Raw genomic sequence first — 15,989 nt, 5'->3', positions numbered from 1 at the left:
TTCGGATCTTATCTGTTTTAACTTTTTATGCTCAAAAAAAAAATTTTCAGCTCAAAGGCTATGACTATGATTGCAGGGGGCTGTCTGCTGTTTTAAATCCACTTTATGCACAGTGAGGCTAATCGGGGACTGGACCTACAGTTTAAAGTGGGATCCGAACCAATGTGTGCCTCCACCGGGTATCGAACCTCGGGACCCCCCGATTACAAGGCAAATGACGCTACCACTGCACCATGGGGGGAGGCCCTGTCTGCTGTGTGGTTGTGTGGTGCTGACCACATCACATATGCGAGTTGTTCTGAATCCAAAAGGCGAGAGAGTTAGGGGAGATCCGTGAAGGCACTAGACCAAAAAGTTACATTGTTGTAGGTCCCATAGGAGCCGAGAAAATCAATGTCTTGGAAAACGTCTTAAGACAATTATCTTAATCTTTAAGAAAGTCGACTTCCGGTCTGTCAAGATGTTACTTCCGGTCTATCAAGAAAATTTTCTTAAGACAAATATCTTAAGACGTTTTCCAAGACATTGATTTTCTCGGCTCCTAATTGAGCTAGGATGATGATTGTGGGTTTGTTGGATAGGTTTTGATGATAACTACTCAACTACAAGCAAGCGCGCCCCCCCTCCTCAATTTTTTTTTTAAGAAATTCGATTTGATCCTAAAAACTCTACATCCTATTGGAGTGCTTTGGGCGTTTTAGATTAAAAATTTTTGTAATGGGTGGTTGTAGAAAAAGTCATTCTTGTTCGACGAAAGCAATATATTTTAAAACTGCTCTGTGACCCTCTCGTTCTTCACGTCGTGGACGAAGGACTTCTCTGCGACCAGGATGACGCTGCATAGGGTATCGACAGGCAACGGACTGTTGAACTCGCAGACGACCTTGATATTGGTGCGATCGTTGACCACCACCTGCTTTCTTTTCGTGGTGTTGATGACGAACATCGGCCTGCGTGCTTTGAATTCGCTGGGCGTGTAGTACATGTCCACGCTTCCCTCGGTCACGCGTTTGTAAGCCGAGAACGCTTCGTAAAGTTTGAGGTAATCGTCTTTTGTCATGTCGAGGTTGTAATTCTCGCGCGGGAACACTTCGTTGCGTCCATTCTTGAGATAAACGTTCTTGATTTTGCAGTCGTCGAATTTGCTGGAATCTTTCTCCTGGTTGTTATCGCGCCCGGTCTGAAAGAGCACTACGACGAAATCTGGCATGTCGAACTGTATGTTGTTGAACTGCGTCGTCACGTCGAATTCCATGTGACTTCCCGATGCCACCTTCTGTACGCACTGGTAACTGTGAAAGTGAATCGGCACCTGCGGACTTTTCAAGATCTCCGCTTTGTACTTGAGGGCGTAGTTGGTTTCGTATTCCACGATCGGCATTCTCAATTCCATGCTCCGGATGACGCATTTCGCCGCTTCGGGTAAAGTGTTGGCTATCGGCGTGCCGTCGGCGTTCAAGTTGGTGTATCGCATCAGTGCGTCGTTGTCGTTGGCCGCTCTTCGAAAGGTGACGCGCAATCCTCCCTTCCACATGATCTCCTTGTAGTCGGAGAAGAATCCCGGCAGCAGACGCATGGGAAAGAGCACCGTGTGACTTGTCGTCGATATTTTGGTTCCCGCTTCGAACCCCCCGGCCTGATAGTATGCCGCGTCCGTTTTGGATAATTTCAATGTTCCCACTGCCGTCGACGTGATGCCAGGATAATCGATTCTGTCGATGACGGTACCGTGTTTCCTCACCTCCACCTGCGAGAAGAGGTGAGGCACGAAGTTGTCCACGAGTTTCAAATTGGCATTGGGCGGAAAGGCTTCTCCGCTTTCTTTCTTCACCACGTCGAATTGAAGGTAGAGGTCCGCTCTGTGAGGATGAACGAACCCGTCCCCTACGTCCACGTCGTATTCGATCTCCCTGTTCGCTTCGTTGAGATTGGCGAACGTGCGACGGTTGGGAGGGAAAGATTGCAATTCGTAACTTTCGATTTGCTCCATTTTCACTATGCGTGTTATTTATTATACGCTGATCTCCACGATGGCAGTGGTCGTTGCACCTGCGAAATCCACCACCTCTCCTTTCTCGTTCGTCACCACCAACTCTATGTCGTCTATGCGGTTGCGACATACTGGAAAATAGATCGGCGAAGAGGGCGTGTAGATGATCGGTTCCATGAACTCGGAACTTGGTTTGAACGTGGCTATGATTCCCGTCTGCTTGTGACTTCCTAACAATCCGTCCGAAGATTTCGTGATCATTCCTTCCGCCACGTTACAGTGTACGTTCAGAGTCTCTATGGCCAAGAATTTAGGAATGTTGGTTGCCACGTGCTTGATGCCAGCTTCGAGTTTGGTGTCGTTCTCGAAACCTAAAAGTTCTCCCATGGTGCCCAGGTCCACGGTCTCCGTCGCGGATGGGATTTCCACTCTGTGGGTGACCGAATTTTGAGAAAGGTACGTGCCTTTGGGTAACTGAGCTTGCAAAGTGGAAAGATTGTATTGGCCTGGCGTGACGACGATGTGTTCGTTTCCGACGCTAATTTTGTTGTTGTGCTGCGTGACGTTAGAAATGAGGTACATGCTGTAGAATGCACGCAGAGCCACGGATTTAGGATAGACGATGTCGTCGTGCAGCGTGAGTTTCAAGATCGAAGATTCGCTCGTGAGATGGAACACGCCCATTGTCGTGATGCTGTTTCAGGTTCCACAGTGCTTTCTGGAAATCTTCGATCGTGGGGTTATTTATTTTAGAGAGAAACGCGAGCACGGAGAGGCAGAGATGACCGCAGTTCACGTCTCCGAAATCTTGAATGCGGTCGTCGTTGTAGTATATAGAGGTTTTGTTCGTTTTCAGATAATGGACTAAATTTGTAGGTGGAACACCTCCGAAAGAATCAAAAACGAATGCTTTGTTATTGTCGTTTTTGTGGTAACATATCCAATGCGTGCCTGGATTTTCTTGATTGTCCAAGTTGACTACTCCACATTCTCTTCTTTTGACGGTTGTAGGTAACGAGTCGGACATGAAAACTCCTCTGAAGTGTTTGATTCGTAACGGTTCGATCAGAGATTCAATGTCTCGGTTGGTGAGTGCTGCTGTTTCTTTTTTTTAAACTTTTTCATCACGCCCTTCCCCCCTTTCTTCTCCATGGCCAGGTTGTGACGTTTCTGTTCTTCCAACTCGGCCTTGTTCTTCTTCGAGTCGATGACGGTTTTCGCGATGGCGGCACTTCCGCCGGCCAAACTTCCCACGGCCCCCAATGCTGCCAGGATGGCGGGGATGCTGAATATGAAACCTCCGATCTTTTGCTGTTTCCGCGAACGCTGCAATCTTTTCAATTGAGGTGTGCTGAGCAGTAATTTCATTCCATGTCCTTTCGACAAGCAAGAACGTTTCTTCTCACGCTGTTTCTTGGTGAGTAACCCATCGAGGGCACCTAGATTTTTTAGATTCGAATATGGTATCTGGTACACGACACCCTTGGGCTTCATGTTGATGCTCTATGTGTTATTTTTTCACGGTATGTTATTTATATATAAATGTTCTGAGATTTTTTTCAATGGATGTTATTTTATATATACTCCGCGTAGCCCCATTACACAAATTCTATAACATGCTTTGTTTTCATACCAAGAAGTTCCTTTGTCCCCTTGTACACGATTCGAGTTTTGTTCTCGATTAAGATAGCTAGCTTCTCGTCGGATAACATGATAGCGTATCGATCTGGTAAAAATAGACTGTATTGTGCGTTGAGCAACAGACGCACCTTGGGACCATACTGGGTAGAAACGATTGAACCGGAAGTTATCGTGTAAGGTTTGTCGACTTCTAATTCCTGAATTTTTACATACTCGACTGACAAATTTAGCATTTGTTTTAATGCTTGGAGGTCACTCATTTTTTCAGTTGTCATATCGAAGGAGAGAAATTTTCAGTGTGTGTGTTAGAGAAATTTAATTTTTTATTCACAATGTGTGTTATTTATATATACCGAAGATTATTTTTTTTCACGATGTGTGTTATTTATATATATATTTTTTTCACGATTTGTATCGAAGATTTTTTTAACAGAGGAAGAAAGTTCGTGCTTCGGAGAACGCGATGATGTGCGTGATGATTTCTTCAGTTTCCTGTTTGGACTTACGCCAATCATCAGTATATCGTCTTCTTCCCTGCCTCGCCTCGTGCAGTTCGTCCAACCTCTCGTTCAATTTCTCCCCCGCGGCCGACAGAAGAGTGTCGAGATCACCGCACCTCATTCCACTGATCTCCCGAAGACGGTCCTTGAGAACTATTTCGCATCCCATGTGAAATGCCGGCGTCGTTTTAGCTATGATCACAAGTTTATTAACATCTCCGTTAACTATCTTTTTGAATATTTTAGATAGTAGTTCGTGCGGCAAATCAGTTATGCAAGCCATGTTGTTTTTTTACTGCATGTTATTTATATACCCCACACCAATTTTTGTTTTGTGTTCATGGCGATGGTGGTACCCAGTGCGGCGACCCGTTCACCCAACGATGCGTCTCTGCTCACGAACCTTTCGAAAGCTGCATGTTCCAATTTCTTGTCTGCTTCGTGACGTGCGTCCAGATCCGTCTGCGTGGTGTTGTAGGCAATGTCGTGATCTTTGCACGCCGCGTCCAACGGATTCACACCCTTGTCTCCTCTCTCCAATCTTTTCTCGAGTTTGGTACCCGGTCCGCAGTACTGGTAGCCAGGTAAATGCATCTCGAAAGGTAACTTGTTGATGATGTCGTTCGCGAGTCCCTTTCCTTCGGCCACGTTCCAGAATCTCGGAGGCAGCGTGTTGATGATTTTGATCAGGTAACCTATGCCCTTGTCGTCGTTCACGATGAAGTTGGAAAGTTTCGTGCTGATCATGTCCACGATGCCAACCTTCTCGTTGTAGAAATTACGATTGCCTGCATTCTCTTCGCCGGCTATCACCAACAATCGGTCCACGAGTTTCCTAACGTCGTCCACCCAAACGAATTCTTTGGGTAACGTGTTGTAGCGTTTGACGCCGCTGCCTGTTTTGACCTGGTTCCAAATCGGTTTGATGAGATTCCTGTACTTCTCACCACTGCTCGATTTCACCCTATTCTGCGAGGCGTCGTTGTTCTGGTACAAGGCATCCGTCATGATCAGAATTTCCTTGTAACTTTGGTAATCTTCGTCGGTGTAATCTTTCGGCTGCTTTTTGGCGACGAGTTCCCACAGTCCCACCGTACCCGGATACCTGGTCCAACTATCCTTGTCGCCTAAATTGACTTTAATGTCGTTGCCTTCGAAGGTCACCTTCGATTTCCCAATCTTCCACACCACACCGCCGCCTTCGTTGCTTTCCATGCTCGGATACAATCCGAACACTTCATCCTTGTCGAACTTCCCCGTGCTCAGGTAGTCTCGTGCCAAAGGCCCCAACTCGATCTTATCCGAAGACGACGTGCTGCCTATGGCTCGACGTCGTGCCGGTACGTCCTTCAGTTCGAACGGCGTCGAAGGAATGCTCGAAATGGGCGTGGGTACGGTGTAACTTTTAGCTGCGAGTGGTACGAGTTCGTTGATCAAATTTTTATTTTGTTCCGTGACACTTTTAATTTCTTTACCTAGACCGCTGATGGCATCGATCACGGGTTGATCCTGACGTTTCTTCTCTTCGTAGAATCCGCGATTCTCGGATTTCCAACCTTTGAAGCGTTTCGCGAGGTAATCGCGAAGCTTGAGATTTTCGTCTTCGATTTTTCGTTTCGTCATGACGTTATTTATACACATCGTTTCTCACAACGTTGCAACGTTTAGAAAGTCGTTGATTTTGTTTCTGTATTTTCCGTCGATGGGTTTCCTCGTCATGTCGATCGTCGCGAATCCGAAATCGTCACTGTTCCAACAAGAAGAGCAGCGTTCCAAAAATTGATTGTAGTTCATGTCTCCGCCTACGTAGTCATCGTACGCGTGCTTGAGGTTGGTGTGATCTTGACGAAACAAACATATGAAATTAGCGTTGTCGCGTAGTAACTGTTTTGGAATTTTGGAAAACGTTTGAGCTAGGTAAAAGCAATCCATTTCTTTGTGACGACCTTGCGTAAAAAAGTTGCGAATTTCATTTTGATTTTCCAGGATGGCATCGTCGAACACAACGACTGAATTTTCCCGACAATCGTCTAGTGGTTTTATTTCCGAAGCGAACGTTGCAATGTCCAGACCATCGTACACTTTCATCAGTTGCTGGTATTTGGATTGCTCCAAACTTTTCGAGAACACGTACAGGTGCCTGTTCTTCCAATCTAACCAATTCGGTGCGAGGAGAAAATTGTCCACGAGCAGTGTCGTTTTCCCACACCCCGAAGGACCTACGATCAGACAGCGGATGCTGTCGGGAAGCAACTCACCGTTCTTTTTTTTTCTCGTTTGACTTTCCGGATCCGGTAGACGCTTCACCACGTTCCACGTACTCACAAGATCACTTCGTTCGCGTCGATCCAACTCTTTTCCGGAAGTCCCAGCCATTTGACAAACAGTTTGTCACTTTTCCTACGCAATACTTTCTCGATGAGGTACGTGTCGGGGTGTTTTGTTTTAGAGAGTTCCTCTTCGTAAAATCTTCCTTTCAAAATCTCGCCGCTACTATCTTTTATTATATACGTGTGTCGGTTTCCGGGTAAAACTCGAACCACCGTAAAAAGTTCCGTGCTCCAGTTTCGTGTGAAACCCCTGTCGAACGTTCGCTTCAATTTACTGACCCTCACCTGGTCTCCAATTTTGTATTTAGCTTTTTTTGTCGTGGGCGTGTACTTTGGACAGTAAACGGTAGAAATTAAACGCTGCTCGTCAGATTTCGTAACGTCAGCTGGCTTCATGCCTATCGTTCTGTGCACCGTATCATTATAGGTGTCGACGAGTTCCGGCAGGATGTCGACCCATTTGTAATTTCCCCGAAGCGTGAATTGTTTCCACATGTGTGTTTTCAAGGTTCGATTAAATCTTTCCACGATGCTGGCTTTGATGTGACTGAAGGTCGAATAATGTCGAATGTCATGTTTTTGAATAAACTTTTGGAATACGGCGTTGTAAAATTCCTTCCCCTTGTCCGTGTGCAGAAACCGCGGTCGTCTGCCGCCGCTTTCGCGAAAAATTAATTTGAATGCTTCCGTGACGCATGTTCCCGTTTTCGCCTTCAAAGGTAGAGCCCATGCGAATTTCGAGAATGTGTCTATGACGGTGAGGAGGTACTTGTTGCCCTTGTTCAATTTATGTACGTTTTTTAACTTGCCGCTACTCATCTCGACGAGGTCGCTTTCCCAGAGGTCATCGATGCCCTTGGTTACCACCGCCAAACGTTTGTAGTTGCGGCGTGCAGGTTTATGCAATTCTTGGACGATGGCTTGCCTAGACATTTTTTTAGAGATTACGTTTGAAGAGGAGCACCAGCGTGATGGGATTCAACGAAGGTGGTACCTCGCTCGTGTTTTGAATGATCAGCTTATCGCCGGCACTCACGTCGAAAACGGTAAGATCTTCGTCTTCGTGTATTTCATATATGTTGCGCGTTTCGTTCCAACGTGCTAGAGGAATGTTTCCTGCTTTCTGGACACCACGATTCGATATCAAGGTCATGGTGGGAACGCTAGCTTTTCTACCGTGAGACCAGTACGAAAATTCGTTTATCTGAATCGTGCCATCGAGGAGAAACTTGTAGTATGGATGATAAGGATGTAACATGTACAGTTTGTTACCTTCGACGAACGTGGAGATTCTCTGTTGATTGGATACGCTGTTGATTTCGATGGCTTGCAGAGAATGCAGTTTAGCGAATTTAGTGTCGACGCCGAGCAGATTACTGTGAACGTGTCCGAGTTTATTTTCGATGGGCAGCAAATGCTCGACTATGGTATCCGTTACGGCAGACAACGACGGTTTGATTTTCACTTCCACGTTCAACTGCTTGTAGTTTTCGTTGAGTTCTTGTAACTTGGCACCGAAAGAAGCCAGCGTCGATTCCTACGTGGATTCCAGCACTCCGACTTGATCTCTGATGTTGACGACGATGTTCTGAAGGTTCTCGACTTGATTCAATTTCGAGCTCTTCTCGGTAAGATCGTTCACGATGCTTCGCATCTCTGTAAACTGCGTGTGAAGTGGGCAGCGTCGACACCAGCGAACTGATTTCGTCTCGAATCTGTTCCACGTTCGCCGTTTCCGTTTCCAGTCGTTTCAGCATACGTGATATGTTCCTTTTCAAAGCGTGCAATTCTTTGGAGGTGGGGAGATTGGCCACCCTACTATCGAGATCGCTCAAAGAAATTTTGATGTCGCTCGATTCGGATAGTGCCGTCACCGCCGTTTTCAATTTTTCCAAATCTTCGCTCGAAGGTACGCTCGTCCGTAACGATTCCAAGTCACCCTGTATGTTGTCCAGTACGTAATGAAAATGAGCGAGATTGGATTCGACGTTCAAATTTTCTAAATATTCGATCTTCTGCTGAACCGTGCTCAACGTGTCTTGAATGCTCGTCAACGCTCTCGCTTCAGCGTGAATATTTTTAATTTCTTCGTTGATCAATTCCAAGGACGCCTGAAGCGTAGCGATGGTGGTTTGAATGTGTTCGAAATCTTGATAGGCCTCCAATTGAATTTTTATGTTCGCGACGCTTTTACCGATGACCTGCAGTTCGTCCGACGATGGTAGGTTCGTCATGGTATCTTCCAAAGTCTGTAACTTGGATTTAATTTCTTCCAACGTGCCGGTGAATTCTTCTTGTAATTTGGAAACGACGACGTGCAAGCGTTCTACATCAATATCGTTCACCACGGTTTGAAGTTCGGAGAAATTCTTTTCGATTGCGGAAGTTCGTTCTTCGATTTCGAGTTTCAATTTTTCCAAATCTTCATTTTTCGATTGAAATTGCTGTAATTTGGCCAAATCATTTTGAAGCGAATCCACGCTCAACTGTATATTTTGAACGCTGTCGTAAGAAGGTACGTCGACATAATTTTTTATGAGCGTTTTCAGTTCGGAATCGATTTTCAGAATGGGGTCGAGACATTGCGTTTGGAGCGTAGCGATTTCCGACTCTAAACTTTTGTTTAAGGTCTCCTGCAAAGCGATCAAATCGGTCCTCAACTTCTTAACACGAACGTCCAACATGAGAATCTCTTCTGCGTGGTCCACACGCTTGGTGTTGCCGAAAATGTCGTTAGGCATTTTTGGTTAACGGTTATTTATAATAGGATAGACGATTCGTAATTCTACGAAGAGAGGAATGAGTTTGTCGTAATCTCCGAGGAGTTCCATGTAAAGGTAATCTCCTGCAGAAACATCGTACGTAATGTTAGAAAGAATTTGTCGTGCTTGATTCGAAAAATGTTCTTGCCGGTAGATATTTTGATTTCGCCTACGTTCTCCGGATTCACGGTGATCCGAAGTTTCCCGTCGATCGGAATTTCGTAGAAATATAAATTGTTGTTGAAGACGTAAAACATCTTGCCCACGTCCTCATCCAATTTCGTCCAAATGCTGTTGAGGTGAATGATCAACAGACCGTTGAGTTTAGTTAACACGGAAGGTAGAAATTCATGATCTGTCGTCGTGCGGTGTACAGTCTCCATTGTTTGCTTTCGGAAACCAAAAAGATTCATGTTGGTTATTTAAGAAAAAATTGAGATCGTATCTAATATAAATAACACCACAAAAAAATGTGCAATTTTTAGTAACTTCATCTTTTTTTTTCTTAGCAAAAAAATGGAGAAGAAGGAAGCGAAACGTGCATGCAACCAATGTGGGAAATATATATCCATTTCTCACTTGAGAAGACATCGGAAGAATGTGCATGGCGAAGGATCAAGTAAGAGAAAGCTCGATGATGACGATCAAGCGCCACGAAAGAAGCAGAAGAGTGGCGGCGAAAGTATTCGAAATATTTTAACCGAGGAGACTTTCCGATCTGAAGAAACATCTGATCTAAACAACTTTCTTCGCTCGGTCAAAAGCAAGTTAATTTCGTCTATCACCGAAGCTTTGCTGCAATGCTCGTTGAAAATCCACCTCATCGTTTCCGTCATTTACGAAAACATGAAAAAAGAGCGAGAAACTTTCCATCATTACACTGGTGTAAAGAGCCTCCACACCGCCGACGTCGATGAGGTGGATGCCATTTGCAACCAGATGTTTGACGCTTTGTTGAACAAGCACGAGACTTTCCAAGAACGTGGATCGGGTTGGACACTTTGCGATTCGCCTCACACTTTAACTTTGAAGGTGGCACGATACAACCCGATGGGAGCATCCAGCTACATCAATTTGCCTCGGGAAATAGCCGCTAAGAAAGCCATAATCAACATACAAAATGAGGATTACAGATGCTTTTTGTGGTGCATCATTGCCCTTCATCACCCAGCCAATAATAACAAACATTGTTTATACCACTACAACAAGCCAGAATATCTCTCAGAATTTGAAAAACCTATGGCTGGTATTAATTACCCCGTAAATCTACGAGACATTAGTAAATTTGAGGCACAGTACAAAACAGATAAAAACGAAAGTATAGCAGTACACATCTTCGGATTAGACAAAAACAACGCCATCTACGTTCTCAGACACAGCAACATTAAAAGTAATCATGTCATCAGATTACTCCTGATCGAAGATGATGATAATTATCATTATTGTCTAATTCAGAATCTTCCAAAATTAATAAGAAGTCAAATTACCACAAATCACCATAAAATTCGAGTATGCGACAGATGCCTGAGTATATTCTACGGTCGAGGAAAAAAGAATGCTGATGAAGAACTCCGAGATCATCATGAAATGTGTAGTAAACATCCGGCTACGGCTATCAAAATGCCTTCTCGAGACATGACATTTTCCAACTACGAGGCATTACTCTGGCATCCCGTGGTGATATGCGCCGACTTTGAAAGTTTCCAACTTCCACTCGCCATATGCGAACCGAATCCCAGCGTATCGAGCACCACCGAAATTCTACATCACGAAGCCTGCGCTTTTGGATTGATGGTCAACAACACAGGCAATGTTATTTTACGTCGTGGCAATGATGCTCCACAAAAATTCATTCAAACCTTGAAACAGATGGCCATACAATTCGCTCCTCTACTAAGAGAAGACAAAGCAATGGAGCCTCTTACCCAGGAAGAGAAGGAAGCATACGACCTTGCCTCTCAGTGTGGTGTGTGCGAAAGTAACTTCACCCTCGAAAATGTCAAAGTTCGCCACCACAATCATCACACGGGAAAATATATGGCCCCCCTGTGTAACAACTGTAATCTACAAATCAAGAAACCGAAATTTATTCCTGTATTCATTCACAATTTGGAGGGCTACGACGCCAAAATCTTCATAAAGGAGATGGGATGCGACGCTCAACCCATTAGCGTCATAGCTCGCACCAATGAGAAATTCATTTCATTCAGCAAGAAGGTGGACGTTGGAAATGGCAATCACGTAGAAATTCGCTTCTTGGACTCCTACAACTTTCTGTCTTCGAGTTTGGCGACACTCGCGTCTCAACTCACCGACGATGATTTGGTCGCCACCAGGAAATGTTTTGGCGACCAACATTTAGCACTGTTGAGACGCAAGGGTGTTTACCCCTACGAATACATGACGGATGCTTCCAAATTCTCAGAAACATCATTACCACCGAGAGAAGCATTCTACAGTCGTCTTAGCGACACCTGTTGCACCGAAGAGGACTACCATCATGCTCACCTCGTCTGGTCTACATTCTCTTGTCAAACCATGGCCGACTATCACGATCTGTATCTGAAACTGGATGTTACGCTATTGAGCGATCGTTTTCATCTCCATCGCTCGAGAGGAATGGCAGCATATGGTTTGGACCCCGCTTTCAGCTACACCACACCGGCTTATTCTTGGCAGGCGATGTTAAAATCCACGAAGGTGGAGATTGAACTCATCAAAGACATCAATCAATTTTTGTTTGTCGAAGAGGCAAAACGTGGTGGAATCGTCCAGTGCCCCCTTCGATACGTCAAGGCCAACAATCTATATGTTGCCGATTTCGATGCAGGGAAACCGACAAACTTCTTGGCATACTGGGATATGAACAACCTGTATGGTTATGCCATGTCCGAGACTCTGCCCATCGGAGAATACGAGTGGATGAGCGAGCAGGAACTTCAAGATTGTTTGGAATGGAGCGAAGATCATGAAAATGGATGTTTCCTGAAAGTAGATTTGGAATATCCTGCATCGCTTCATCGAGAACACCATGGATTTGCGATGGCACCTGTGATGGAATCGGCTCCGGAGAAGAAGCTGATGCTCACCTTCAAGAGCAAAGAGAATTACGTGGTGCATTATCGTCTCCTACAATTCTACCTCCAGCATGGATTGGTTTTGAAGCGCGTGCACTCGGGATTGAAGTTTAGACAGACCAGGTGGCTAGCACCCTATATCGACGGCAACACTCAACGTCGAGCATCAGCTTCTTCTTCCGCAGACAAAGACCTATACAAATTAATGAACAACAGCATCTACGGCAAGAGCATGGAAGATGCGAGGAAAAGAAGAAATATCAACTTGGTCTCCGACCCGAAGAAAATAAACAAGCTCGTCGCTCAGCCCACGTACAAGAACTTCACGATACTGAGCGACACGTTGGTATTGATCGAACGTGCTCTCCGCCACGTAACATTCGACAAACCAATCGCCGTGGGAGTCGCGATCCTCGAGTTGTCGAAGCTGGCCATGTACAAGTTTCACTACAACATCATGAAACCACGCTATGGAGAGGCGATCGAGGTGGCGTACACCGACACAGACAGCTTCGTGTACAACATCCACACCGATGATCTATACGAAGATCTGAAAAACATGAGCCAGCATTTCGACTTCTCTAATTATCCGAAAAATCACGCTCTCTTCGACGACAGTCAAAAAATGACGATCGGGAAGATGAAGGATGAAGTCAACGGTCGCATCATCACAGAGTTTGCTGGTCTTCGAGCGAAAATGTACGCCATCAAAATTCAGGATGAGACCGAAATAAAGAAGGCAAAGGGGGTGGGGCGTTCGAGCACAAACAAACTGACCGTAGAACATTACAAGTCGTGCTTGTTCGACAAAAAAATCAAACGCATGACCGAACATCGGATCACGAGCACCATCGACCAGTTGCGTACATCCACGATCAACAAAGTGGCGCTTGATCCCCACGACACCAAATTGAGGCTACTGGACTGCAACATCCACACCCGAGAATGGGGATGTCATGACGAGGAAGAAATCTGCTCGCACCATTAGACTTCTGCATCAAAAAAGTACGTATTATTTCTTGCACCACTTTTTTTTTTTTAAAAAAAAAACAATCATTCAGACTAATTTTTGCATTCACACATTTTTTTTATATTTTTCTATCATATTATGTACACTATTTGAGTATATATTTTTAATTTTTTTCAGATGGTGCACCCCCACGGAAACTTTTTTAGTTCTTACACATTCCATTCTTAACCAAAATTTTTTCTTCTCTTCAATCATAAAACACACACATTACACACGGAGGTTCTCTGTAGGGAGTCATGGGGGGGTTAAAAAAAAAGAACCCATGAAACTCTACAGAGGCATGGCTTTGTTAGCCGTGGCCATTAGAATTGTGTTGGGCACCACGCACCCCTGGCGGGATATTTTCTTTTTTTGAGGGGCCAGGGATTTCCTTAACAAAAATAAATTTTGATTATCACACACACACACACATTGTAGAAGATCGCACCTGAGAGTTTTAAAAAACAAGAAACATCATAGCAGATTACGCTGAGAGCAAGGTCGTGGTAGATTACACTGAGGGACCTTACAGTAAAAGGAGACAGCCTTATAGGAAAGTCATTTCAAAAGTAGGTCAAAGAGGTGAGAGCAAAATTTGCAAGAGGTAAAAAAATAGCCTAAAAAGTGATGCCAGAGCTTTTTTCTGTCCACTTTTCTCTCATTGCAAGTTAGTTTTAATCCGTAAAACGTCGTAAAAACGGATTACGCTGAGAGCAGAAGCCCATTAGCAGATCGTAGTAGATTACACTGCGGGAGCTTACACTAAAAGGAGACAGCCTTATAGGAAAATGTCGTAAGTCATTTCAAAAGTAGGTCAAAAGGCGAGGTAGCATAAAAGCAAAATTTTGCAGGAGGTAAAAAAATAGCTTAAAAAGTGATGCCAGAGCTTTTTCTGTCCATTTTTTCTCTTATTGTAGGTTAGTTTAGTCCGTAAAACGTCGTAAAAACAGATTACGCTGAGAGCAGAAGCCCATTAGCAGATCGTAGTAGATTACACTGTGGGAGCTTACACTAAAAGGAGACAGCCTTATAGGAAAATGTCGTAAGTCATTTCAAAAGTAGGTCAAAAGGCAAGGTAGCATAAAAGCAAAATTTTGCAGGAGGTAAAAAAATAGCTTAAAAAGCGATGCCAGAGCTTTTTCTATCCATTTTTCTCTCATTGTAGGTTAGTTTAGTGTGTAAAACGTCGTAAAATAAAAAGTAGGTTAAAGGGGCCTTCCAGAACGTAGTAGATTACACTGAGGGACCTTACAGGAAAACATCGTAAGGGGGACAGCCTTATAGGAAAATGTCGTAAGTCATTTCAAAAGTAGGTCAATAGGCATTGCTAGAACGTGCGCCTTACAGGAAAACATCGTAAGAGGAGACAGCCTTATAGGAAAATGTCGTAAGTCATTTCAAAAGTCGGTCAAAGGTACGCCTTACAGGAAAACATCGTAAGGGAGGACAGCCTTATAGGAAAATGTCGTAAGTCATTTCAAAAGTAGGTCTAAAGGCGAGGTAGCATAAGAGCAAGATTTGGAGAAGGTAAAAAAATAGCTTAAAAAGTGATGCCAGAGCTTTTTCTGTCCTTTTTTCTCTCATTGTAGGTTAGTTTAGTGCGTAAAACGTCGTAAAATAAAAAGTAGGTCAAAGGGCCCTTCCAGAACGTACCATCTTACCTACTCGCAGATTTTGACATCTTATTGCGTTCTTACTAAACGCGTCAAAATGGAAATTTTTGGCGCACATAAACGCACATAAGGAGCACATATCGGGGACGAAGTTTGAGCTCATTATCTGAAAGTCGCGGAGAGGCGTTACCCTGCTCCGCGGATTTTGACATCTTTTGCGCTCTTATTAAGAGCGCACAAATGGAAATTTTTGGGGCACATAAACGCACATAAGGAGCACATATGGGGGACGAAGTTTGAGATCATTATCTGAAAGTTGCGTAGAGCGTTACAACGCTCCCCGAAGATAATTTGTGTTCTTATTGCGTTCTTATTAAGCGCGCACAAACGGAAATTTTTGGCGCACATAAACGCACATAAGGAGCACATATTGGAAACGAAGTTTGAGTTCATTCTCTGAAAGTCGCGGAGAGGCGTTACCTTGCTCCGCGGATTTTGACATCTTATTGCGTTCTTATTAAGCGCGCACAAATGGAAATTTTTGGCGCACATAAACGCACATAAGGAGAACATATGGGGGAAGAAGTTTGAGATCATTATCTGAAAGTCGCGGAGAGCGTTACTCTGCTCCGCGAAACTATTTTGTGTTCTTATTGCGTTCTTATTAAGCGCGCACAAATGGAAATTTTTGGCGCACTAAAACGCACATAAGGAGCACATATGGGGGACGAAGTTTGAGCTAATTATCTGAAAGTCGCGGAGAGGCGTTAGTAGAGAGGCAGCACTTCATTCCTACGCGTCAGCAAAAATTCGATGCCACTGGTGTTATGTTACATCCGGTCGTAGCGGTGTACGAGCGATTTTATTGTTGAGTCAGCAGAACGTGTCTGATCACGTTGAAGACATCGGAAGCGGTGGGGGAGGGGAGTCAATGGATTTGTCACGTTGTTTCTTGATGTATGCTAACCTAACACGTGCGTATGTTTGTGTGTGTGTGTGTCTTTGGAGGAAATGCGCGCGCAACCATTGCGTATGATGCAAACACATGAAGAAATGATTTAAAGATG

Source organism: Lepisma saccharinum, chromosome 7 (assembly GCF_977018435.1).
Source record: "Lepisma saccharinum chromosome 7, izLepSacc3.1, whole genome shotgun sequence".
NCBI lineage: Eukaryota > Metazoa > Arthropoda > Insecta > Zygentoma > Lepismatidae > Lepisma > Lepisma saccharinum.
Note: the sequence above shows the minus strand (reverse complement) of the source record.